Source organism: Ptychodera flava, chromosome 13, assembly GCF_041260155.1.
Source record: "Ptychodera flava strain L36383 chromosome 13, AS_Pfla_20210202, whole genome shotgun sequence".
Taxonomy (NCBI): Eukaryota; Metazoa; Hemichordata; class Enteropneusta; family Ptychoderidae; genus Ptychodera; species Ptychodera flava.
Genome location: NC_091940.1, coordinates 36,489,363 through 36,514,629, shown reverse-complemented (window position 1 = coordinate 36,514,629; position 25,267 = coordinate 36,489,363). Strand labels below are relative to the sequence as shown.

The following is a 25,267-nucleotide window of genomic DNA, read 5'->3' as shown; positions in this document are numbered from 1 at the left end:
TGATATACACATAGCCTAGCTGACAGGATCAGATGATGGCCTTCCATAATTGATGAATACTATTCTTTCTGATTTTACCAGAAAACAGAAACAAACAACTTTCTGTGCCTGCCACTTTCAGTTTCCCTGGTTATTTTGACAGGCAAATGGGGTCAAAGGTAATGAAGTAGGGTCAAAGGTTATGAAGTACAAAAAAGTGGATGCTGTCAATGTAGAATTTCTGAAAAACAAGGAATGAACAAATGAAGATGATGTACGATTATTATTATGGGACAAATTGTAATAGACATTTCATGCTTCATTAATTTTTACCACATGTCAGCAATAATCTTTTAAGACAGAGATCAAATATTTTTTAACATGCACCTTAAAAACATCTTGCTCTCAGATCTCTGAACATTATTTGTATTTCCAATTTCAGAGTAAAATACACAGCTTTCATATCCAATAACAGATTAGAGTGTCGATGACAATGGCAATTAAATCCACATGGGACTGAGAATAATCTGCATGCATTGAATTATCATTGCAATTATTCGGCATCATACACTTAATTAAGATTTAGTGCAATGGGTAGACACTTTAATAAACATGAGTGTTGAGTGTAGATTTCATTCCCAAGACTCCCCTAGTGGCAGTATACAGTATACACTACAAAATCTTCATAACCCTAGTGATTAACAGCATGCAGACTTTTCTGATACAATGTAATTAGGAAATATTGACCAAAAAGTAATAAACATTAGTTCTCATCAGTGCTTTGGTTCAATTTTGATGAGAATTGTTGTTATTGCATAACTTACTGCATTATACCTCAGTCAAGTACATTCAGTTACGTATCAGTGTTTTGATGGAAATGTAATCGTATTTGAGTTGACAGTTCTATGCATATGGTCAACATAAACCAACTAACTTAGAACTATTAATATTACAATACCCTTTATTTAAACTGCTTGACACATAGTGTGAGAGAATGAATGTTATGATAGACTAACCTACCCTTGTACTCGTCTTGCAAGCTATTAACAGAAAGTGTTGTCAGTGTTTGGCATTTTGTATGTTAGTCTCCAAAAGGTTATTGTGAGGGCAAAATGTACCTTGGTCAGATATAGAGTTTCCAACTCAAATTTATCAAATCCTTATGGTCTCGCACTTGCACAGACTCTAACTTTTCACTAATTCTTTACCCTATAAATATCCTCAAAATTTAAAATAAATTTATATCATATGGCTACATATATGTAACAAGAACGATGTCAGCTATTTTGAAATTTTTTAAGAGGCAACTACCAATTTGCAATTTTTATTTCAACTAATGATGAATTTTTGGATTTTTACTAGAATACATTTTGAATTTCGAATACTGCATTTGAAGTAATGTGCTTCTTTAACCCATACTTTGTATTGCTGCCCTCATCAATATGCTTGAATTATAATGGAGTTACAATAGGCTAGGGTATACTTTGTACGATTGTCCTACATGCATGCAAATTTAGGCATTCAGTTGGTATTTCATGTTCGGAGATGTAAGACGTGTAACAATAGGATTATCTGATGAATGCTATCATTTATGGGCTTAATATGCTGTTTGCAGCATGTTGGACATGCTTGCAGCTCATCCAGTTCAATACGCCACCAGGAGGGACCGTGACGCCACCTATGGATCCCTTAATAACACGTGATTTTTATAACCAATAAGTAGCCTATCTTATGAAAATGCATGGTTGAAAATTTCTATGAGTAATTTAGTATGAGCAACAGTTTAAACTGTCTTTTTAAGATGCTTCCTACTTCAATGTCTGTGGAAAACTGTTTCAGTGAACTTGTGGTGTCTGGCCAGTAATTCTACATCTAAATCTGTGGGAGGCTAGATCATTAAGCATAGGAAATACCACGAGTTGGAATAGGCCTACAATGGAAACCTCATACTTTCAGAGCTTGTAAGCAGAAGCTTGTAAACATCATGAGACTGTAGGCGTAGTGATGTTTATAAACTTCTGAATATTATATACATAAAGGTGAAATTTGCAAAAGATTGCTTTGTGTGTGTTTGCATGCAAACAAGTATTTATGATACACATCTTATTCATATGCAAATTAGTATACCACCACACCTTTACTTATATTTAAATCAGTAAGCATTACAGGTTGTTGATATACTTAACTTATATATTGAATTATATTCATAATGGTGTTAGGTTTACTATTTTACATATAAATGACAGATATTTGAGAATAGCAGGACAGTAATGGGTTCACAGCAAGGACAAAAGGTTAAATGGCCAAGAATGGTATAAACATTGTAGGCACTGTAAACAAGATGAGAGTACTGTTGAGAATCAAATATATTCTACGGTAGACAATAAAATATTATTGTCAATGGAAGGTAGTATGTCTTGTCGATGATATGTTTGAATTCAAGTCTGTGGGTCAATTTGGGAAGTTTGCCCTGAACAGATACTGTATAAAGCACTTTCTTTTTGATTAGCAGGAACACTGATTGTAGGCAATCTATAAATTATCAGATTCTGTGAAACAAAAGGTATGAATATTGTCAATTGACAGATTTCCACATGGGCAAGTCTTCATAAGGAAAATCTTCATGCAATGTGTGAAAAATGATTTGATTGAATATTATTGTTCATCTACTTGTGCAACAGAAATACTTTTTAATTATTATGTTTGAACATAAGATAGATCAGACATTTGAAGGTTCGCAGCATAAACTTAAAATATGTATGATTTACTTTTCCGGTATACATGCAACATTAAAATAATTGTGCTATATCAGCAATAATGTACCCCTCTCTGGCCCATAATGGACTCACCCAGACTTTGCATGACATAATGTACCAGGCAAAGCCATGTACATTATGGAGTGCAAAGTCTGGGTGACTCCATTATGGGCCAGAGGGGGGTACATTATTGCTATTACTTTACAGTTTTGGTGATGTCAGTGAATTTGTAGATGTAGAAAACATTTGCGGGGCCACAATTCTTATATAATCAGATATATTATCAGTACTAATCTGAAGGTATGATGTCACAAAGTTCGCTGGAAATGACAAGGCTATAATAATATAACATAACAAATTTGTTTAAAAGTAAAACATTTTGACACACTGACTGGCATATATTGCAATAATCTTGTAAATCACAGACTTTAAATATCATTCACAGATTTTGGTACCAAGCAACATTGGTTCGGTGTAAGCACAGACTAGAGGTGCTCCATTACAGAAATTGAAAATCATAACGTGATGTCTATGGTATGCGTCAAGGCATTTTGTAGGAATATTATTCATGATACTGTCAATTTACTGGGACAGATATGATTAATTTATTCAATTATCTTAACAGCTTGAGCTTGTTGCTGCTTCATACAATGTTTAAAATGAAAACATGACTATTTATAAAATATTAAACACAAAGTTCCAAGCACTGCATAGGACCTTGAGATATTCTGTTAAAATGTATATTTTGCATGTCAATATAATACAGCGCTGCTTTTTTATGCTGGATGATATGAAACGTAAGCAAAATTTTTTAAAAATCTTTTTTCTCCTACCTATTGAGAACAGTAAAGTTTGAAACTGTAAAACATTAAGAAAGTGGATATATAATCATTTGCAAAAAATAATGTAATTTTAATTTGTGCTTGATTCTGACTGTGCGTAGTCACTCTCTGTCAAAACATACTCCCCAAAATATTATTTAATTACCATTTCACTTGTGGCTTTCTGAATAAAGCAAAGTGTCATCTTTGATTCTGTAATTTGATGTAGGATGAAAGTTTGGAAAGATTTCTGAGACTCTGGCCCAATGACATGGGATACGCCACATTTGGTACAAGCCATCATCATGTCAGTGATGGACATTGTCACTGTTGACTACTGACATGGAGTAGTGGTGCACTGGCCATGAAGTGTGGCATAGAGGCATATGCACTCACTCTGGAATGTGGTACGATAATATATGTGCAGTTCCCATGGAATGGGGCACGGAAATAGATGAGGTTCAACTGGAAAATGTTTCAACATAATGGCTACCATCATCGTGGCCTTTAATACAGCAAAGCTCATAAATTTCCGCCAAGCTATGAAGCCTGATAGAATATAAATATCTGAATATATGGGTGAGCTGTTTGCATTACGCCTGTCCAGAAGCACTTTGTTATTTATCTGTGGTTGACTTGCAATTTCACCAGTACTCTAATACTACCCCATGTCAAAAACTGAACATTTCATTGCCATGTTATCTGCGAGATACAACAGTTCAAATTTGCAGGAACACAGAAATTGCAGAAAGTAACTTGACTCCACAACCTTCCAAAGACAGTCATGATTATACACGAATTTGAAATGCAAACCACAAACTCATTGAATTACTTCAGACAAATCATTAGTTTTTGGCCTTCAGCTGCATGTTATAATCAATCTATTACTACCATCAACTTTGCTTGGACCTGAGTTGAGCGAAAAAACCACTTGTCTACACAACATGTGTTTGGTTTGACTCCACACAAAACACAGACAAGCTGACTATGACTTCCCTTCAGGCAGCTGGCTTAGTTTCTTCAGAAAAGTGCTGTCATAATCCAGTGGTTAAGCCTTGGCTTATCTACAGGCTTTTCTCCTGACTTAGCTTACACCTCGGGGATGACGTCTCTCCAAGTATTCTTACAGAACCATAGAGATAATAATTCCACACTGCATTCACTTTACACATGCCTACACACATCATGCTCTGAACCATTCACATGTCACTGCCAGATTTCTTCTTTTGATAATATTCCATTTTGAAAAATTCCAGATTTCAAGATAAAACGCTATTCAGGTAATAGCTGCTTTTGCTCTAGGCCAGAGATCTGAAATATCACCATGTGAATTTTTCTTCAATATCTACAAACCATCAGCTGCATACCTTTTACCTACGCACATCAATGCAATGATAAAATTTGCTCAAAATACTCAGGCTAAGTCAAATTTGTACATCATGTCAGGGGGAAACGTTTGCCTTCTTTTCTTACTCATCACTTCTAATCGATGCACTATCGATAAAATGCAGTCCAGGAACAAAAATTATGCGGACAGTACTGACAAAACTATTATTATGACTCTGGAAATCAGAAGGAATACAGAAGGTCATATTATTGCTAATCATTTGTTCCGATGCAACACTTCCTTTGAAAAACCACTGTACTATCATATTACTCCAGTAGGAAAACTGTCTCGAATTTTTCAAGCTTGCTCAGGAAATCACACGATTCAATATCTTGGTTTGACAAAACTTTTCAAACCCTTGCATCACCATGATTAGATCCAATGCTATTGTTTTCAACAGAATGGTTGGACTTGTACATATAAACACTGATGAAAAGATTGAGACCACTGGTGAGTAGCGACAAATTTTATCAAAACAAATCATTTAGTTCTTCATAACTGTACCTGGAAAAGCCTTTGATGGGCACTCCAAAAAATTTCATTGAACTTTTTACCCGAAACGTATTTCATTTGTTGTACGAGTTCTTGGGTGTTTGACGTTTAAACTAGATGCCATTATGATAATCATACCATACCTGGATATACAGAAAAATGTCAAAAATTTAATTGAAAAGAGGTTAAAGAACACAAACAGCACATATTGAGCACACATTGGTTTATCAAACTTCACTATAACTATCTTTCTAGTGCATAAATATCAACCTGAGACTTCAGCTAGATAGAGGAACTACAATCCAGAAATATTTGCATGTACCCTTTTATACACTCAGTGACTCCATCAACCTACAGATCAAAAAAGTTAACTCGAAAAGTGTTTTTTTTTAATTTCATGCTTGATTTGATATTTACTACCCAGACATTTTTAGAGTTGATTTGATGAAATGCAAGATACCCTTCCACCGCTAACAAAGTGGAAGTTTCATGAAAAATGTATGGACAAGATTAGGAAAAAAGACTAAAAGCAAACGGATTCACTGCATGCATGGATGAAGTCAGTAAAACCTGACATGGAATTAATGGAAACGAAACAGCTGTATGAACTTTAAGAGCCACAGAGAATTACAGCATGTGTAAAAGTGTTATAAACACTGACCAGCATGCCATAAAGCAGAACTGAACTTGGGGAAGTTTTATACAAACATTTTGAGAAATCTCAAAGTTAGTTTCTTTGTTGTGTAAGTTCAGTTTGACAGTGTAAAAAATGAAAAATGTAACACAATTTGTATAGTTACCCCTTTATAATTTTTTACTAATTTGATAAAGTTTTAGGCTGTAATTTTTTCAAAGGCAGTAAAATTTAAAACTTGAGATACTTTTGTTAACAATTTAACATTTTTCACAGCTACATTTATCATACTTTATGACAAATTATCTTTTAAAGTTTAAATATTTATACATTGATAAGTTTCCAAAATGTCAATATTGATCTCATTTACAAGTAAATTTTATATCCCATATAACTGTCATAAAAAATGGCAATTAAAATTGATGTGATACTGTGACATTTTCATTTCAACAATCAAGTGACACATTGTAAATGCAAAGATATGTGTCTTTACGGAAAGTTTGCACCGTCATTTTACAGTGACAGCAGCAGTCTCATATGAATCACTGGATATTGTCTGTCAAACTTTCATATTTCTTGTATCTGGTTTTATCTAGAATTGTCGTCTCATTGCCACGATATTTCAAATCCAAATTCCAAGAATTGTGACAATACTGCACCCTGCCTGGTAATTTTTGTGCTGTGAATTCATTTGCAGAAGTAAACCTGATATCATGATAGCACATGAAAACATTCCAAAATATTCAAAACAGCTGTGCAGTGTCAAAACTAGTAAGCTTTTCCATGTTACTTGAGATACGATGTATGAAAGACTGTTAAAAATCTGGCACTGTTTGAACTTTGTAGCATTCAAGACTTTCCATTGATTTGTGTCTGCATCGACATACTGCAACATCCAGCCTTGATACACACACTGTAAACTTAAAAGTTCTCATTTGACAAATTGTCCGCGGAGTCAAACCGATAACCATGTCATTAAATGTGCCATCCATCAGAGAGATGGTTTGCTTAATAAGATTAATGGCGACAACTAGTTGCAAAAAAAAATGCAATTACATCGAAAATTTGACAAAACTCATTACCTTGTTGACTGACTGTTCAATCTTTTACAGCTCCACAACTTAAAAGTTTCAACTTGACACATTACAACAAAATTTGAATCTTTTCTCTTGGTTTACTGTCTAGTTGGCAAATTATGGTACCATTCTCTCAATTCTTTCTCTAAAATCAAGTCTGCCATGATATTATGAAGATAGTCTTTACAGAAAAATTTGTTGAGACAGTATGAACGCGAAACTTTTAGCATTTTGGCAAGATACAGATTTCTCAGACAACTCTCAATTAATAAGAAATCAACACTTTATCACCTACACAGAAGCAGATATTACGTATCAATAGTGTGGTATAAATCGTAACCATCTGCCATATTCTGTCTTTAGCAATGTTGGCAATCATTATCAAAACAAACTGAACTCCTTGTTGATAAAAGCCAACAAATCATTGCTAATGTTACATCAGACATCATCAGTATCTGAGTGATATCAAATAAATGCCTAATGCATAGCTGTATGTTAATTACTTTAAGAATCACTTGGAAAAAAATCAACAAAAAAATTTACAACAGAAAATTTACAGTCACAAAAATCACATGGATTGCTTGTTATGATGCCCTTCTCAATCAACATAATGCCCTTGTGGGATAATTTTTCCCAGATGAAGTTGACTAAAGTCAAGCCAGGCGGTGATGCCTTTCAGCTCTGAAAAGACCAATGATTAGGCTCCACCCTTAAATGACCTTTAAGAATGCTGTCAAGGTCATCATAATTTTTTCAAAAGAAAGTACAAATCAACAAAAAATCAGTACGAAAAAACCCTTACTAATGTTTCAACTAAAATGTTAATTATTTTTCCTAATCAGATCTATGCTAGATATCAGTGTTTGTTTTTACAGTTTTATTAAGAGGATTTCATCACTAATTATTGCAAACATCATCTCTTAATTATCATTATCAGTACGCATAGTTTTAAGGGTTGCAGTGATGATACTTGATGAGATAAGTAACACAACAAATTTCTTCAAACCAGAGACACAAAAACTTGAAATGGCAAGGTGGCAACTTGCTTTCCACACAGTGTGAAATACATCTGTCCACTATGTTACTACACATATTCCTTGTGGATCAAATCACTTACAAAGTCTGCAGATTGGAAATAATTCCTTCCACACAAAAGTGAGACTAAAATCTAAATTTATGCAGGAAAAGTTTACTCAATAATCAAGGTAACAAAAAACATCAGCAAACATCTTTGTCTGAAAATCTATGGTCTGTTCAGCCTGGTTTGTGAAGTCAAGTTTGATACAGCATGCTAAATGTTCAGTGAATCAATGATATTTTTCAAAAGCAATAAGGAACAACACAATTTGAAACAGATGGAATAAAGATAAAGTGAGACTTGTGAAAGGAAGAAAACCTGGTTACAAGATAAATGTCAGTGCAAAAATTAAAATCTACAGTTAACTTTCAAGGTATGACATCATGACATCTGAACAAACATGTATGATAGATCCTACGGCAGCAAGTGCAAGTCAATCATTTTTCAGGTGCTATGATATCACGTTGGCAATAAAGTAATTTACAGTAAAGGTAAAGCTGCTCAGGCAGCCTTAACTCAGTACAGTCAATGCTGTGTTTATGTCTGGGTTTTGTACAGCCTCTTTAACACAGTGGGAGGTCGTACAAGGACTGGCATTGTGGTAACACAAACCTCGTTGCAGCCCTGAAACCAGGGACAGTAAGGCCAAGTCTGAGCTGTATACTGATAACCATCAACTGTCAGCAACAGTTCAACCGGAAAACAGCAAACAGACGTGATTGGAAGTGAACTAAAAACATCTCAACTTGGCCTGCAAAAAAAATGGCTATGCTGTGACATTTCAAGTTCACCTTGAACCAAAGCCGGCAACAGTATAGTTTGAAAATTAGTTCTGATAATTACTGGATACAAGCATGTAGTGTGCATTCTTTGCAGATAAGAATTTCTGCAACTTGCACATACAGAGTTGAATAAAATGTGTGTATTATAATTGCGACAGCAGACATTGAAAATTGATATACTTAGAGCTATAAGTGCTCAGTAAACTCCTTTTGGCAGAAATTTCCGGACCATCTGTAGATCTTTGCCTAGAATTGGTGGTCTAACAACAGGAAAATAGATGTTTCCACTTCACATTACAATCCTGGTGGTATGTTCAAAAAGAGTTAATTAATAATATCTGCATTCCATCTTTATATCTGCTTTATTTTTAGTCTGTATAAAGACAGATTTACTGGGTGTTCAGTCTATGGTGAAAAGATTTTTAAATGACAATAGGTTAATTGACAATTTTCCTAAATGCAGGGACACTCACTTATGATTACATGTAGTCTATGTGTTTGGTCTCTCTACATGCTAAAGCATCCTTGTTGAAAATGTTCTTTACATGATAGTGGATACAAATGCCTCTAAAACATGAAACTGTGGCACTACTATATTTGACAGGACAACAGCTTAGCTTGTGATATTGTCACTATTTTATTATAGGGCAAAGATACTTTCTGTATTCTTTCTTCAAAAGCGTGTTGAACACGCAGTATCAGCCTTCTAAACACAATGCGTGCGACAATATGCAGTGCTCTCATTGAAAGTGAATCTTAGTTGGGACAAAAACGCTAGATGTAACACACATACAGGCTGTGTTTGATGATTTGTACAGGGGACATATTTGAATAATTTTGGGAGGACAAGAAACAGTGTCATGAACACAACAAAAATTCTGGAAATTTCATCTGAGGTTACTACCAATTAATCCTTCAATGTAACTTAAGGTGTGCCATATCGCAGACATCTTTTGATCTTACAGGCTAAGCAATTTGATAACAGGATAAAGTATTTTCAGCACATTGACATTCTTGCCAAATATTTCTTCATTTTATAATTACAAGCGATGTATTTATTTCGCATTTCCTAACAACTTTTATTGAAAGAACACCTGCCTGAAGCATGCAGAGAAACTCTGAACACGAAAAAGACTTCCAGAATTAAGAGAAAGTACGAAAGGCTAGTAGTTTCAGGCCAGCTAGTTGATTGATGAAACCTTCTGTGTTCATTCTTTGCATAGTTGCCGGCGATATTTGCCAATTCCACTGCAGAGCGCCCTATCTTCTTACACACAGTAAAATCATACTTGACATTTTTTACGGTAACCAGTGCATAACCTCAACACTACTGCATGTAGGAAGAAGCCAACGTGCAATCTATACTCTCACAAACGATGAGCAAATCTAAGTCTATTTTTAATCATTATGGCTCAAAACACACAAAATTTATATCTGATACATCAATAAATCACAGTGTATTAATGTTATGATATCCAGGGATTTATTAGCGTCGTGGACAAGTTGCTGGATATTTATCTATGCGATAGGAAAGTTTCAGCAAGCCTCAAGCAGGGTCAGAATTAGACCATTGATCAAACTGTTTGTGAATCTGTAAAACCACAGCAAGTTTAATCGTGTTCTTAGTTGCAAATAACATTTACTCTTAGTTGTGCTGCGTACATACTCATAAATAAAATGCAGATAAATTTATAAAAAATTATTTTGAGTACAAGCTTTCCACTGACTTTTCTTTGGCAGAGGATACAGTGATGACTATGGACAAGATAATCAAGGTCTGAAAAGAAACGTAGCATCAACAACGGCTATGCTGATTGAGTGCGTACTTTCTTGTGCCATCAAAACAACAATAAAACATCGTCCAATAGACAAACCCCCTTTTCCAAGCCTTACTTAGCGGCAATCATATCGATAACAAGACACACACTAGGTGTAGTTCCCTTGTTAAAAGAAGACAAAACAGACAGGAAAACTTCAAACAGGATCTTCTGATGACCCGGAAAAAGAGACTGAGTGCACGCAGTGAGTTCAGACAATGTGGCTGACCAACACTCATATAGACTGTGACACAATCTTATCAATAGACATCTTACCCAGCTTTACAGCCTGTAAGTTTCCTTGTCTGCAGTCAATGGTTTCAATTGAGTTTCACAAGTCTATCTATAGGGTAGATTCAAAGTATCAGTGTGGGTTAACAGCCTCTGCAACTGGCACAAGACAAATTGCATTGCAAACCCAGCTGCACTGACTTTGTAGCCTGACCCCAGATATGACAGATATGTACCTGATTCTTTTTGATAACTAGCACGTCGTCTGCACTTACTTTGGCACAGTTCTGAAAACGTGATGAGAATATTTGCCACTCACCAGATATCCATGACAGAATTTGAAAGCTTTAGCAGAACACTGCGTGCGTCTCATAGTCCACTACAAAAACAAATACTTCCACTTTCAAGTTAGACAGACCTATATAGTAACTTTAATCCTCATTGGTTATTCTGACTGGAATCAACCATTTCAACCTTGAGGGAGGAGGAGCTCCAGTGGTGTGAGGGGTGGATTTTACAGTTACTATACACACACATGATTAATCCCCAGTGAGAATAGGTATTGGATTGTTCTCAATGAAAGATGGGGGCGTTCCTTTATGCAACGATCGCATAACTTGCCTAAAGGGTGAGTTATACATGAATATCTGATTTGCTGTCTATTTGGTCACTGAATTTACATACATGCTGTGATACTGTTTAAGTTCAATTTGCTAGGACATTTTTTGTGACAAAATGTTCAAGGGATTATGTTTGATGACATATTACATAGCAATGCTGGTAAATCCTGGTTCTGGTGTCAAATGTTTACCTTACTTCTCATCTCAATAATGAAGTAAAATTAAAAGCTTCCTTTTTTTGAGATTGCCCATCAATCCGCCAGTAACTAATTAGATAAGTAAACATAGAATGTACATTATTGGTTTTCTTTCTGGTATCAAAGAATGTTTTCTGCACCATAGCATTTCATTGATTCAACTTCCTTCTCAGTGATTTTCACAAGAACATAATCCGTTCTCTATTTCCCTTTAAATCTCTCTAAATCTTCTGTGTAAACTATTAGCCAAAGCATATGAGCCAAACAAACAATGTGTTGAGTATTGCAAAAATGCACGTTTCCAACAGTATCGTGATTTGAGATTATATTCTTTTCTAGAAACACTACAGTACTGCAATAATTGACAAAAATGTGGAAAGCACATTTTGGGCGAGTAGATAATGACAATATTAACGGTGGCATTGACATATTTATGTTTGTCACAGTAGTAAAAGTTTTTTAAATTTTACAATTTTTTTTGGTAGTAAGCTAAAATTCACACAGCTTGAGAAGAAATGGGGAAAGTGTAAAAAAGCAAGTCACTTGATATAAAAAAGTGTTCTGTCTCATTGCTTTTTTATAATCTGAAAGATAACACCCAGCACTTATTTTAAGAGAAAAAAATTGCACGATCAAGATAAACATATTTTCTGTACTGTCGGACTAATCTAGCTCAATTAGCAATTATTCTACCTCAGGCATAAACCAGCATTTACATTGTTGAAACACAATGGTATACTCAAGGACTGTATGCAGGATCTACATTGACATTGAAAACAGTTCATTCATCATGATTTACCAGGGAAAACAACAGTGCCAGCATATTTGTTTGTGAAAAAATAACCAAAATAATGTCAAACAGAGGTAATGTTATTCCACTTCTTAGATGTCCAAACTATTTAGGCTCTCATCAGCCTCACACAATTGAGACTTTAATTTGTCAAATGTCGAAACTTCCTTTAAAGCTGACTAGACATGGTAAGACATCCCACAGCAATACAGTATCTATTGTTGTCAAGGGGTCAACACAGAACCATCGGGAAATCAAAATTGCTGCATTTGTAGCCTAGACGTCCAGGGCTTATCGTTTACATATAACATTCCCATTCTCACCACCACATTGCATTGGTGGTGAGAACTCTAAGTAGCACCTATATTTTACATTCTCACAATATTTTCAAATTGTTTATTCACAATCATAAATATGCAAAAGAAAATATCAAATGAAGCAAAAAAAGTCATTAAATTAAACATGACATTTAAATTCTTTCACGCTTAGAAAAGAGCAGCTTTTATTTTCATCCTACAGACAGAATATACTTTTAGGACATAAATCATGATAACACTGCCCTGCCCGGTTGCTCACAGTTATGATTTAATTGTTTTAACCCTAAAACCTAAATTTCCTGTCATTCCTGATTGCTTGGAAACCATCCATGGACACTCAGCATAGCTTATATTGATTTTCACCAGAGTGTTCATTTTCCTTGTTTCATAACCCCTGCAATACAAGGAGGGCCATGACCAGACCACATAGATTTCTCATCCTCTGCATATCACATGATGTCTGCTTCACCATTCTGTGTGTGCTCTGTACATCTGACAAAGTTCAACCCCTTCAATTCATACATGCATTCTGACATGACTGTTGCACGAAGGAAACATTTTTCATCTTCTGGATCACAGCGGATAAAAGTGATAATCTTTGACTGGAGACTTTGACGAGATAGACGGTAAATCTGTAATTGCAATTAAAATCAAATTACACAGTTTGAATTTTCAATGAGCATGCCTGGTTGCTAATCACAATCCTTGATAAATCTAATTACTTTTTCGATTTGCAAATTACCCGTTATCATATGTGACGAGCCAACTTGAGATCATCATCTGTAAATTATTAATAGGAAAGAGAGCCTTTATGATAGATATTTAGCTCAATGACAATATTCTGTATTTTCATTCTTTCTCACCAGTTTCCTTGTGTTTCACAGAGGAGATTACAATTCACATTTTTAGCACCTAGGTGTCAGCAAATATCTTGGAGAATCAGTGCCATCCATAGATGTTGTATGTATGAGTGTCTGTCTGTCTGTGAAGTGGTCTGTTCACTGTATGTACAGGAATATGCACATGTCTGATGAGACAAAATCTGTCAAATTAAATCTAGCAAGTACATGTGAGCCACCGAGAGGAAAATTACGATGATGCAATGATATGATTCTGAGTAAGCCTTATTTGAATAATGATGGAATGAAAAAATGGAATTCATAGTAACACTTTCAATTACTGTATGAAAAAATAGCGTCAATGACACTGTAGCTCCCATCCTGGACTATTTAGTGTTTGTTCTCTGGTCAGATATTTGAACATGTGTGAAAGGGATAAAGTGCATTGAAGTGAAAATACTTAAATGAAATGTACTGGAGACAGTGAAATATGTTTAATGTAATTATTCAGAATATAAAATGGAAAAAATACAGAATTAGATATATCCAATACTGTGATACAACCATTAACTCAACAAGTCATTTACAATGACATAGTCCCCACTTGTAATAGGAGTATTAGTCTTGATGGGGCAGGAAAATGTGGTCATTAAGAAGTATCACTGGGGTGTATATGTTGAGATCTATGGGCACATAGGTCTATGTTGTTGTTCCCAATTTGAAACACATGAGGCATGTCTAAGTTATGGTTCTAAATCGGGAAAAAAGATCAGACCTCTAGCAGTATTGGCCAGCCAAGAAATACATATGCGCATTATAAATGAGGTACAAGATGTGACATCTTAAGGTCTAATATCCTATCAAAATTGGAGGGTATAGAACTTGTGGTTACTGAAATATGCATATATATGTATAATCAAGTCAAAGGTCATCGAGGTCACATGACATTTTGAAAAAAAAAATTATATATTGCTAATTAATCCCTATATGCCAAAAAATCAGATCTCTAGCTCTATTCGCTTGCCCAGAATTAGATGTGTACATAATTAATGAGGTAAAGCGTGTGTTGTCATAAGGTCTCCCATCCTACTAAATACAAAGGACATAGCACTTGTGGTTACTTATTTATTGACATAAACATATATTTTAGGGAAAAGGTCATCGAGGTCACATGACATTTGGTCAAAAAATTTCTCTCCTATAGTTATCCCTATATACCAAAAATCAGACATCCAGCTCTATTGGCTCGCTCAGAATGAGATATAGGCATAATTATTGAGGTACAGTATGTGGCGTCATAAGGTGTCCAATCATACCAAACATGAAGGGTGTAGCACTTGTGGTTACTGAGTTATGGAAAAATATGTATATTTGAGGTCAAAGGTCACTGAGGTCACGTGACATTTTGTCAAAAAAATTGTTTTGCTAAGTTATCCCTACATACCAAAAATCAGACCTCTAGCTCTATTGGCTCGCTCAAAATTAGATATGTGCATAATTAATGAGGTACAATATGTGGCGTCATAAGGTGTCCCATCATACCATACATGAAGGCTGTAGCACTTGTGGTTACTGAGTTATGGACAAATATGTATATTTGAGGTCAAAGGTCACCGAGGTCACGTGACATTTGTCAAAAAAATTGTATTGCTAAGTTATCCCTACATACCAAAAATCAGACCTCTAGCTCTATTGGATCGCTCAAATTAGATATGCACATAATTAATGAGGTACAATATGTGGCGTCATAAGGTGTCCCATCATACCATACATGAAGGCTGTAGCACTTGTGGTTACTGAGTTATGGACAAATATGTATATTTGAGGTCAAAGGTCACCGAGGTCACGTGACATTTTGTCAAAAAAATTGTATTGCTAAGTTAGGCCAAAGTAATTAAATTCTTTGTTTTGCGTCCGCGCGCGCCTAGGTTTTTGGAGATTTTTCGAAAAAAAACACACTTTCCTTTCTAAATTTCGCCGTTGGTGGCGCTATTTTGTCGCAAAAACAAGTTGTGGCTTTTAACTTTGCGATGAAAAGCTCCTTTACGGCAGTCAGATTTCACTAATGGACCATGCGGTGACGTAAAACAGTACTCTCTACACATTTACCCATGTCGATACTCTCAGCCTCACGCGCGCCGGGGCCTCACGTTCTCCCTGTTTGTTGTTGCTTTGCCTGTTGTGGCTTTGTCGTCACGATAAAAAATGGATGAAAGCAGGGAAAAAATCGAAGTTAAAAAACAGGAAACCTTTGCACGGCAACTTGAAGGCATGGTCACTGTGAGCAATCGGGACTTGAACAGAGAGAGATTCAGTCGGCCGATTAACGCGATTGGACTTGGGTACCACGACTTAGAGAGTATGGCAGACTGAAAAATCGGAAAGTGTTGAGCCTATCCCTGGTAATTGGTTTTTTAGGTTTGCCAATAATTTGGTTAATTTGTCCATTTTAACTTGAAACAAAAAATAAACCAGTGATCAGTCGTGTAAACGAAAGGCCTTTACGTACTTTTTTGTTCAGTTTGGGTATGGGAAAGTATATTAGAATCCCTTTGTGAAAGTTCAAACTTGTAGTAGGCGGTCGGTCGTAGCTGCTCTTGAAGGAGGTCACACTTCTGCATTAATGACATCGGCTGGTTATTTATTCCAGATGTCCACAACTCTTGCTGAAAAAAGTACTTTCTTGTGTCAGTGTTGTGTTAAGTCGAACGGTTAGTTTACGAAGTTTGGGACAGTGTCCTCAAGTTCTCGAGTCGGCTGCTAACTCAAGTGTGAGGTTACAGTGGTCATGGCCTTTGAAAACTAATTCTAGAGTTGAATCGTGTCGCCGGGAATTCTTTTTTGTTCAAGTGTTATTAAACCAAGCTTTTTAAGTCTATTTTGATAATTGTAGTGTTGGAGTTTAGGTATTAGTTGCCGTGCTAAGATTTTTATGTCCTTTTGTAGCCATGGTGACCAAGCTTGTACTGCATGTTCAAGCTGTGGGCTCTCAAGTTGCTTGTAAAGACGAAGAATGACATTTTTTTTATTTTATCGACAATGATCGTTTGATGAGATCAACATTCTGTTTGCTTTTTTGCAAACTTATCACATTTGCTTGAAGGTTTTAAGGTAGAATGAAGTAGATCGCCCAAGTCATTTTCTTCAGTTGTACGTCCCAGTGAAATATTGTTCATTGAGTATTTATTGAAGGGGTTGTTGTAGCCAATATGCGTCCGCCAGTGTTCACTCATTTTTTGTAGCTTGTCCAAATCAGCTTGTAGAATTTAAGGATCACTACAATTTCGCAAGGGATGATATGTCTTTGTATTGTCAGTAAATTTTTGAGTTCAGAACTAATTTCACCGCCAGTATGATTGATGTAGATTAGAAAGAGTACTGGTCCAAGAACTGAACCCTTTGGGACACCACTTGTGACGTATTCTCCATTCAGATGATGCTCCATTTATGACTACTCGCTGTTCTGTATTTGTCAATCATGCTTTGACCCACTGTAGAATATTTCCATTTATGCCATGATACTTCATCTTTTCAATCAATCTGAGATGTGGTACTTTGAAAGTGCAAGGAAGGAATATAGATGTGAAGCTTCCACCTAAATTTGGGTCTGATGAGTCTGTGTGGAGACTGACAATTGCGAAATGTTTTCTTTTACATTACGGGAATCCTCCATTAACTTGGGAATACCCGACTTCCCTAGAGGATCAATTTCACAGACCTGCCTTTCGTACAATGGCACTACAATGGGACTAGCCGGATTAGATAAACATAACAATTGAAAATTCACACCTTGGGGATTAAAAGTCTTCTGTTTGTCACCCGAGTTGGTCAGGCAAGAACTCGGGTTTCAGGTACCATGCAAGTTAATGCAGCCTTCCCCTAATGATTTGATGGAAAGGAAAGGTGCTGGTTTTACGGATGGTCCCGAGGAACCTACAGGGAATACTTTTGTCAATTATATCACCAATTTCTTCTTCTCTCTGATGCCCCATCTTTCTAAAATTGAATGCAGAGGCTACAAGTTACCATTTTTGTTTGGTGTTTTCTTTCAAAACAGACACCTTTCAGCAAAACTATGACATTACATCAGAGCACAGACATTACAGGAAACTTGAAAAAAACGTACAAGAACTTGAGGACAAAAGATCGCTACTGTATACTGTTATAGTGTACCCATTCCTCAAACTGTCCAGATTTAAGTAATTTGATGAGGCTGTCAAGTTGCTGTGCAATGGTATTGACATGTGGACACTTTGAGTGCACAAGAAAGAAATCTAAAACTAATAAGAGAAAAGCAAACGTCAAAGAATGGCTGTTTATTTTGATCCATTTGTTATGAAAATGCATACAGTGATCACACAGTGTGTCACACTATGACAGGAGTATTCATGTGGTTTGAGAAAAATTGTCCAATAAAGGCAAACAAATTTTGTGTTAAATTTTGTGTGTGTTTTTTTAGCCGCTTACCCGCGTACCTTTTAGGATTTTGAGTGGACGCAAAACAAAGAATTTACTTACTTTGGCCTTATCCCTATATACCAAAAATCAGACCTCTAGCTCTATTGGCTCGCTCAAAATTAGATATGCGCATAATTAATGAGGTACAATATGTGGCATCATAAGGTGTCCCATCATACCATACATGAAGGCTGTAGCACTAGTGTTACTGAGTTATGGACAAATATGTATATTTGAGGTCAAAGGTCACCGAGGTCACGTGACATTTGTCAAAAAAATTGTATTGCTAAGTTATCCCTACATACCAAAAATCAGACCTCTAGCTCTATTGGCTCGCTCAAAATTAGATATGTGCATAATTAATGAGGTACAATATGTGGCGTCATAAGGTGTCCCATCATACCATACATGAAGGCTGTAGCACTTGTGGTTACTGAGTTATGGACAAATATGTATATTTGAGGTCAAAGGTCACCGAGGTCACGTCACATTTTGTCAAAAAAATTGTATTGCTAAGTTATCCCTATATACCAAAAATCAGACCTCTAGCTCTATTGGCTCGCTCAAAATTAGATATGCGCATAATTAATGAGGTACAATATGTGGCGTCATAAGGTGTCCCATCATACCATACATGAAGGCTGTAGCACTTGTGGTTACTGAGTTATGGACAAATATGTATATTTGAGGTCAAAGGTCACCGAGGTCACGTGACATTTTGTCAAAAAAATTGTATTGCTAAGTTATCCCTACATACCAAAAATCAGACCTCTAGCTCTATTGGCTCGCTCAAAATTAGATATGCACATAATTAATGAGGAACAATATGTGGCGTCATAAGGTGTCCCATCATACCATACATGAAGGCTGTAGCACTTGTGGTTACTGAGTTATGGACAAATATGTATTTGAGGTCAAAGGTCACCGAGGTCACGTGACATTTTGTCAAAAAAATTGTATTGCTAAGTTATCCCTATATACCAAAAATCAGACCTCTAGCTCTATTGGATCGCTCAAATTAGATATGCGCATAATTAATGAGGTACAATATGTGGCATCATAAGGTGTCCCATCATACCATACATGAAGGCTGTAGCACTTGTGGTTACTGATTTATGGACAAATATGTATATTTGAGGTCAAAGGTCACCAAGGTCACGTGACATTTTGTCCAAAAAATTGTTTTGCTAAGTTATCCCTATATACCAAAAATCAGACCTCTAGCTCTATCGGCTCGCTCAAAATTAGATATGTGCATAATTAATGAGGTACAATATGTGGCGTCACAAGCTGTCCCATCATACCATATATGAAGGGTGGTAGCACTTGTGGTTACTGAGTTATGGACAAATATGTATATTTGAGATCAAAGGTCATCAAGGTCACATGACATTTTGTCAAAATATCCGAGATATCTGCGTGAACGGATGGACTCACAGATGGACGAACAGACGGACATGACCCAATCTATAAGCCCACTGGACTTCATCCGTGGGGACTAAAAATTGTGTCACTGCATCCTTTTTGCAATATGAATACAATGAGAAACTAAATTTTTATTTTTTGTGGCCTTATACATGGGAGTCTATGGAGATCTGCCTTATACATGAGAGTCTATGGACGTGTAAACTAAAAATATGCAAATTTCACCACGATTTGCCCAAATTTGGGAAAGGTCACTCCTATGCACTTCCATACCAAGTTTCAAATCAATCGGACTTGTGGTTTCAGAGAAGGAGAGTTTTTTACCAAAAATGGGAGAAAATTAAAAAAAAATTCATGAAAAATAGCAAGTCCAAGATACTGACCAAGATGTGCACAATCATTCATGTCAGCCCAAGTACTTACATGCTAATTTTTCATGTAATCTGCTCAGTGGTTATTGAGTTTTTTCAATTTTGACTGTTTTTACATTTTTTCACTTAATTTGCATATTTTTGGCAATGACAACTTCATTTGAACAAAATCTCATCTACAGCCCATCATCCATGTACACACCAAATATCAAGATGAAATGTACAGCGGTTTTGGAGTTTTTGATGTTGACGGACAGACATACAGACATACAGACATACAGACATACAGACACACAGACATACAGACATACAGACATACATACATACAGACATTTCCCTAGCCTATAAGAATAGCTTCCATTGCCATATATACATATGGCTATGGGAGCTAAAAATGAGTCGGCGTTCATGCAACTCTTGTCATTTGCAGTAGCTTATGTGAGGTTTGAAATGAGATATGACACTCAGAATGTAGTATCTATAGTTTTCACATTTTACAGATCCTTTCATAATTGGGAATGATAATTTAATTATAGGGATATTCTTTCATTTCAGCATTACATGAAAGCAAAAGTTCCCAGCTCGGCCGACCAACAGAACAGCACTTCATATGTTTTCTAAAATACATGCTACATTGAAATTAATAAAAATCCACCTATACCAAGGCAAAAAAAATTGTGCCGTTCTGATAACCCAACCTCCCCTATTTTCTACCCACCAACCATAGACTTTTTAGAGCTACGTAAAGGTGGAAGTAACAAAAGGAAGAAAAAACCTGCAAAATCATGCGTTCATTACCTCGCGTTTGATTTTTGCTTGAATGAGGATGTCTTTCATGTTTTCATGGACCTTTATATGCTATGATAGGTTTTTCTGGAAATGATGTGGCCAGTGTTTGATCACCCTGAACCCCTAAAAACGAGTGTTAAAAAAATAAAAATATTTTGGAAAAAAAATATCCCTGCCTACCCTACTTTTGAAAACCATATTATCGGAACAGCACTATTTATTGTTTTGGTCTAATCATATGATACAATAGCAAAACATTAATTAATAGGGTTTATAGCTACAACAGTTTTGATACCACTGTCAATTCTAAAATGTATTTTTTAGAAAGATCTATGATTATGATAAAACTGTTTTGATAATAGCAGAGGTTAAGAAAATGAGTATTTTGATAAACATCCTACATGTCTACTGAAAGAGAAATCACAAAAATTCCGACTGAAATTTTGCAATGGGTCAGTTTTATCAACAATATTCATTTTATCATTTGCCACGCACTGGAACCACTTGGAAGAGCACTAGAGTTTTTCAATTCCAGTCACCACTAATCACAGCATCAGTCCATTCTGGTCATCTGAAGACAGAATTACAGTTTGAAATGACATTACGGAAGATCATTAGAAACCTGTGTTTGTATTCCTTTCACAAATACTGTTATGTACATTACCCGACTTACCCTGCGCTTCTTTGCTTTCCCATGTTCTTTTGCACAGCTTAGATAAGAAATATAGCCTCATAAAGTAACAAACAACATGTCTTTGATAATCTTTCTTGAGTGCTACTGATGTTTTTTACGACATGTTCTCTGATGTTTCAAAATTACTACAACAACGTATTCTTGGATTCTGATCTGACAGATATCTATATTTCTCAGATATTACATGGTTGATATCTTCCTGTAATAGTTTTTTTGAAAACACTTCAGTTTGAATGATCATTATTATTGTCTGAAATGATTTCTTTACAGCAACGTGGACGATAATAGAAATAAAATCTACGTTATGATGAAATTGGTGATTAAGAAAGTAAATTTTCTTTCTGATTACTCTGAGAAAATTCAATGTCAGGTTTCACGAGGACACTTTCTATAAATAATATTGGCTAGTAAAACAGTCAGATGGTACAAACTTACCATAAATTTGACATTTCTGATGGAAAACTTTAAAAGTATCTGTGGAATCAAATCTGAGCATGGAGATAACCAAACGGGAGTTGTATTGGAAATTAAAGCACGAAAACTTTAAATATACAAATCATCATCATTTGAACAAATCAGAAGAAAGCCATCACAAGAAAGCCAAAATTACATTTCAGAGCTTTCAGAAAAACAATTTCAGAGAAGAACATCTTTTGACCAAAAGCAATGTATGTGTATTAGCCCTAAAAATTGATAGTAGATCCTTATTTGCATAAATCATAATGTAGTCACACCTAGCAACCTGTATAGTCAAAGTTTGCTCAAGGGGTCTGATAAACATGTTTCGACTGAAAATCGGAAACTCTTCCAAAATTTACCAATTAAAATTCAACCACTATCAGTTGAATATTATTTATCCAAGGTAGATTATCCTCATGAACTTAGAACTTTCTGAAAAGAGGAATTTTGACAAAAAATGGGAAGAGAAATTCTGGAGAATAAAGATTTCTAAATTCTATTACAATTTGAATCTACTGTATCTATTAGCATCTCTAGAAGCATACGCACTAAGTATCACAGCAATAACGCCATCATCAAGTGAAATTTTTGAAATATGTAAAAATTTATAATCATGTAAGTTTATGTCAGATATGTAAGTTACACCTACAAGACTCCTTTGCATTCTAGATAGTCATCAAAACAATAGCATGCTGAATCTGGTTATATTTGCCCAGTGAGTAGATTTTTAGTTATGAGCTCCACAAACGGACAGACAGAGACAGACGATCACTGACACAATTGACCTCACAACAGTTTTATGTAAACACTGAGAAAACAAGACAAGATTCATCTTTTTTCAAAACAAAATACACATCTGACCACCACTCTGTCATGCATTGGGTAATGGCCAGTCCAACATCTTTGAATTTATGTGAAATAAATTACGCTGAATTACAATGTGTTCTCATGTGCTGCACTAATTCATGCATTTAATTTCCTTCTTGTTGCATTTAACAGATATGCTGAAAACATTCCTAGTTAGTACGGCATGCAACCACGCAACACAGTGTATGACAGGTCATTTTGAAAATGCTGTGCTTTCAAATTTTCTCGTAAAATTTGATAAAAGGTTCATAATAAGGTTATTCACAAAATACCAGGATCGGTGTGCTCGTACACTGTCTTGCACAATACCTTCACTGTATGATGTAGTTGGACGTAAAAAATCACTGATTTCTCCGTATGGGCCAATGCATTTCAAAATTAAATTTATAGTTTTATATACCTTATCATAAATAAACCTCATAAAAGTATATCAATTGAGGCTGTTTAATCCTCAGAAAAACAATATCAACCTGATACTGAAATGTATCAAGCAGATACAACTCTCAGCAATTTTTCTTCAGCCTGGTAAATCTCAAAGAATTCATCTGTATATCTCTTCTCAGTGTAAACTTTATTTTGAAGTTGAGAATTTCCGTCACAAGAGTGACAAAAAACTCAATCAACGTTGCCTCCACAGTGTCATTAACCTATGAATGATACATGCTGATTTTTACAGTGTTCAAATTTAGCCTTCATCACTTTGTCAATGAGGAAAACATGATGCAGGTAAACCTGAACACAACAAGTGTCAAATTACACCTATACTTGTTGAAACAATGAGGACCTACAGTCTACCGCCATCTGTCAAGCACTTTAATTCTCACCTTTTTCCCATTTCAATTTCTCTTATCACAATGTACTGTTTCATCAACGTCAACATTTTTCCTCTCAAAGCTGAATCTCGTTTCTGACAATCAGTGATGATACTTTCTTGTTTTGATGTGATCAGATTGTTTCTTTCAAAATCTTGAGTACCACCATGTTCATCTATTGGCAAAAACAACAGTGTAATTTTCATTCTTCTATTGCAGTACTCCAGAATCTCAGAGATATCCCATAATTCACTCTGATTTCTACTTACAGATTTCTGAATAAAGCTGGGGGTGTCTCCCATTCACACAGAAATTTCAAATCTTGTCAGATTATTCTAAAAACATAATTAAAAACAATGGTTTTTCTAATTTCCCAGTTTGAATTGTTAGTAAAATCATGCTTGATAAGGAGAGGAGATTATAATTTTCTGAAAATCTCAAACTATTGCATGGCCATGCAGTCACACAGAATAGTTAACAGGAAAATAGGGCAACTAGTGACATCTGCTAATTGTATTGCAAACCAAAGTGTATTGATTTTTTCAAATGGACATGAAAAAAGAAATTTACATGTTAACTGTTCTACTGAGGGTTCTCAACCTGTTATTACGTGCTTCCTTAACATATCATTTGTAGTAACAGTGAAACTGGATTTTTCTGGCTGTATAAGTTGCCATTTTGATGCTTTTACTCTACTCTACTGTCCCCGCGTTATAAGGTATTTTTTATGCTTCAACCTGACACTAAAATTAAGAAGAGTTTTAAGAAAGGTAAGCTGTGCTGTGATAGAACGAATCAGAGGGAATTGTGGGTAACCTCTATAACACTTCCCCATTTTTATGCTTATCATTATGCAGCCAGACAGTTCAAGAGGCTTTTGTTTGGAAAACTTTGATAAATGTTACATGCATAGCTGAAGTAATATTGTGACTAGCTTGGAGTGCTTATCATGCATAGTATCATAGACAATTAAGTGATACAAGCATGAGCCTAGAGCATTTAAGATTCTAACAGACAGGTTCTGTAATGTCTGGGCCTCTCAAAGTAGGTCTGAAGCTCCTGGACATGAGAAAAATAAATGGCACAAGCAATGTCCATAGTTATCAGTCTAATGACAGAATGTGTTGTGTGCAGTGATTGTTTCTGAGGATCTATTACTGGCTGAAATCAAGTCGAATTTTAATTCACTGTGCCGTGTAGTTCAAAGTCACTGTCACACGTACAACAGCAAGTGTGAAAATGTTGCCATCCTGCAAGACTTTACAAAGCGGTTTTTACTGTTTCAGAACTAAAAAAAATTGAAGATGAAAAGCCAACGAGTGTCAGGTGAGTTGCAATGGGAAATATTGTAATACAAAACCTTACATTGATGTGTATACTACATGTACATGTTTGTTGAAGTTAGAATAAACTGGTACAGTGCACCATTAATATCACGAAATCCTGTCCTCAGGGATACCTTTAACAACAATAAATAAATTGACTAATTTGATAAAAAACCGTATAATACATTGTAGACAATAACTCAGCCCTGTAATTGACTCATTATATGCTCTGTTATCAACGAGACAGTATA

At 35.5% G+C, this 25,267-nt stretch overlaps 1 protein-coding gene across 5 annotated transcripts in view; it reads right to left on the bottom strand.

Annotated features, from left to right (window-relative positions):
- The window catches only part of LOC139148327 (adenylate cyclase type 2-like), a 158,831-nt gene that overhangs the window by 106,797 nt on the left and 26,767 nt on the right, over positions 1–25,267 (bottom strand). For 3 of the 5 annotated variants that reach the window (XM_070719713.1, XM_070719707.1, XM_070719712.1), the window contains exon 1: positions 11,373–11,501. The exons of 1 other annotated variant lie outside the window; for it this stretch is intronic. The gene's annotated coding sequence lies outside the window, so the exon portion shown is untranslated. Of the gene's footprint in view, positions 1–11,372; positions 11,502–25,267 lie in introns of those variants that run through there. One more of the 5 variants, XM_070719711.1, reaches the window with a different exon arrangement.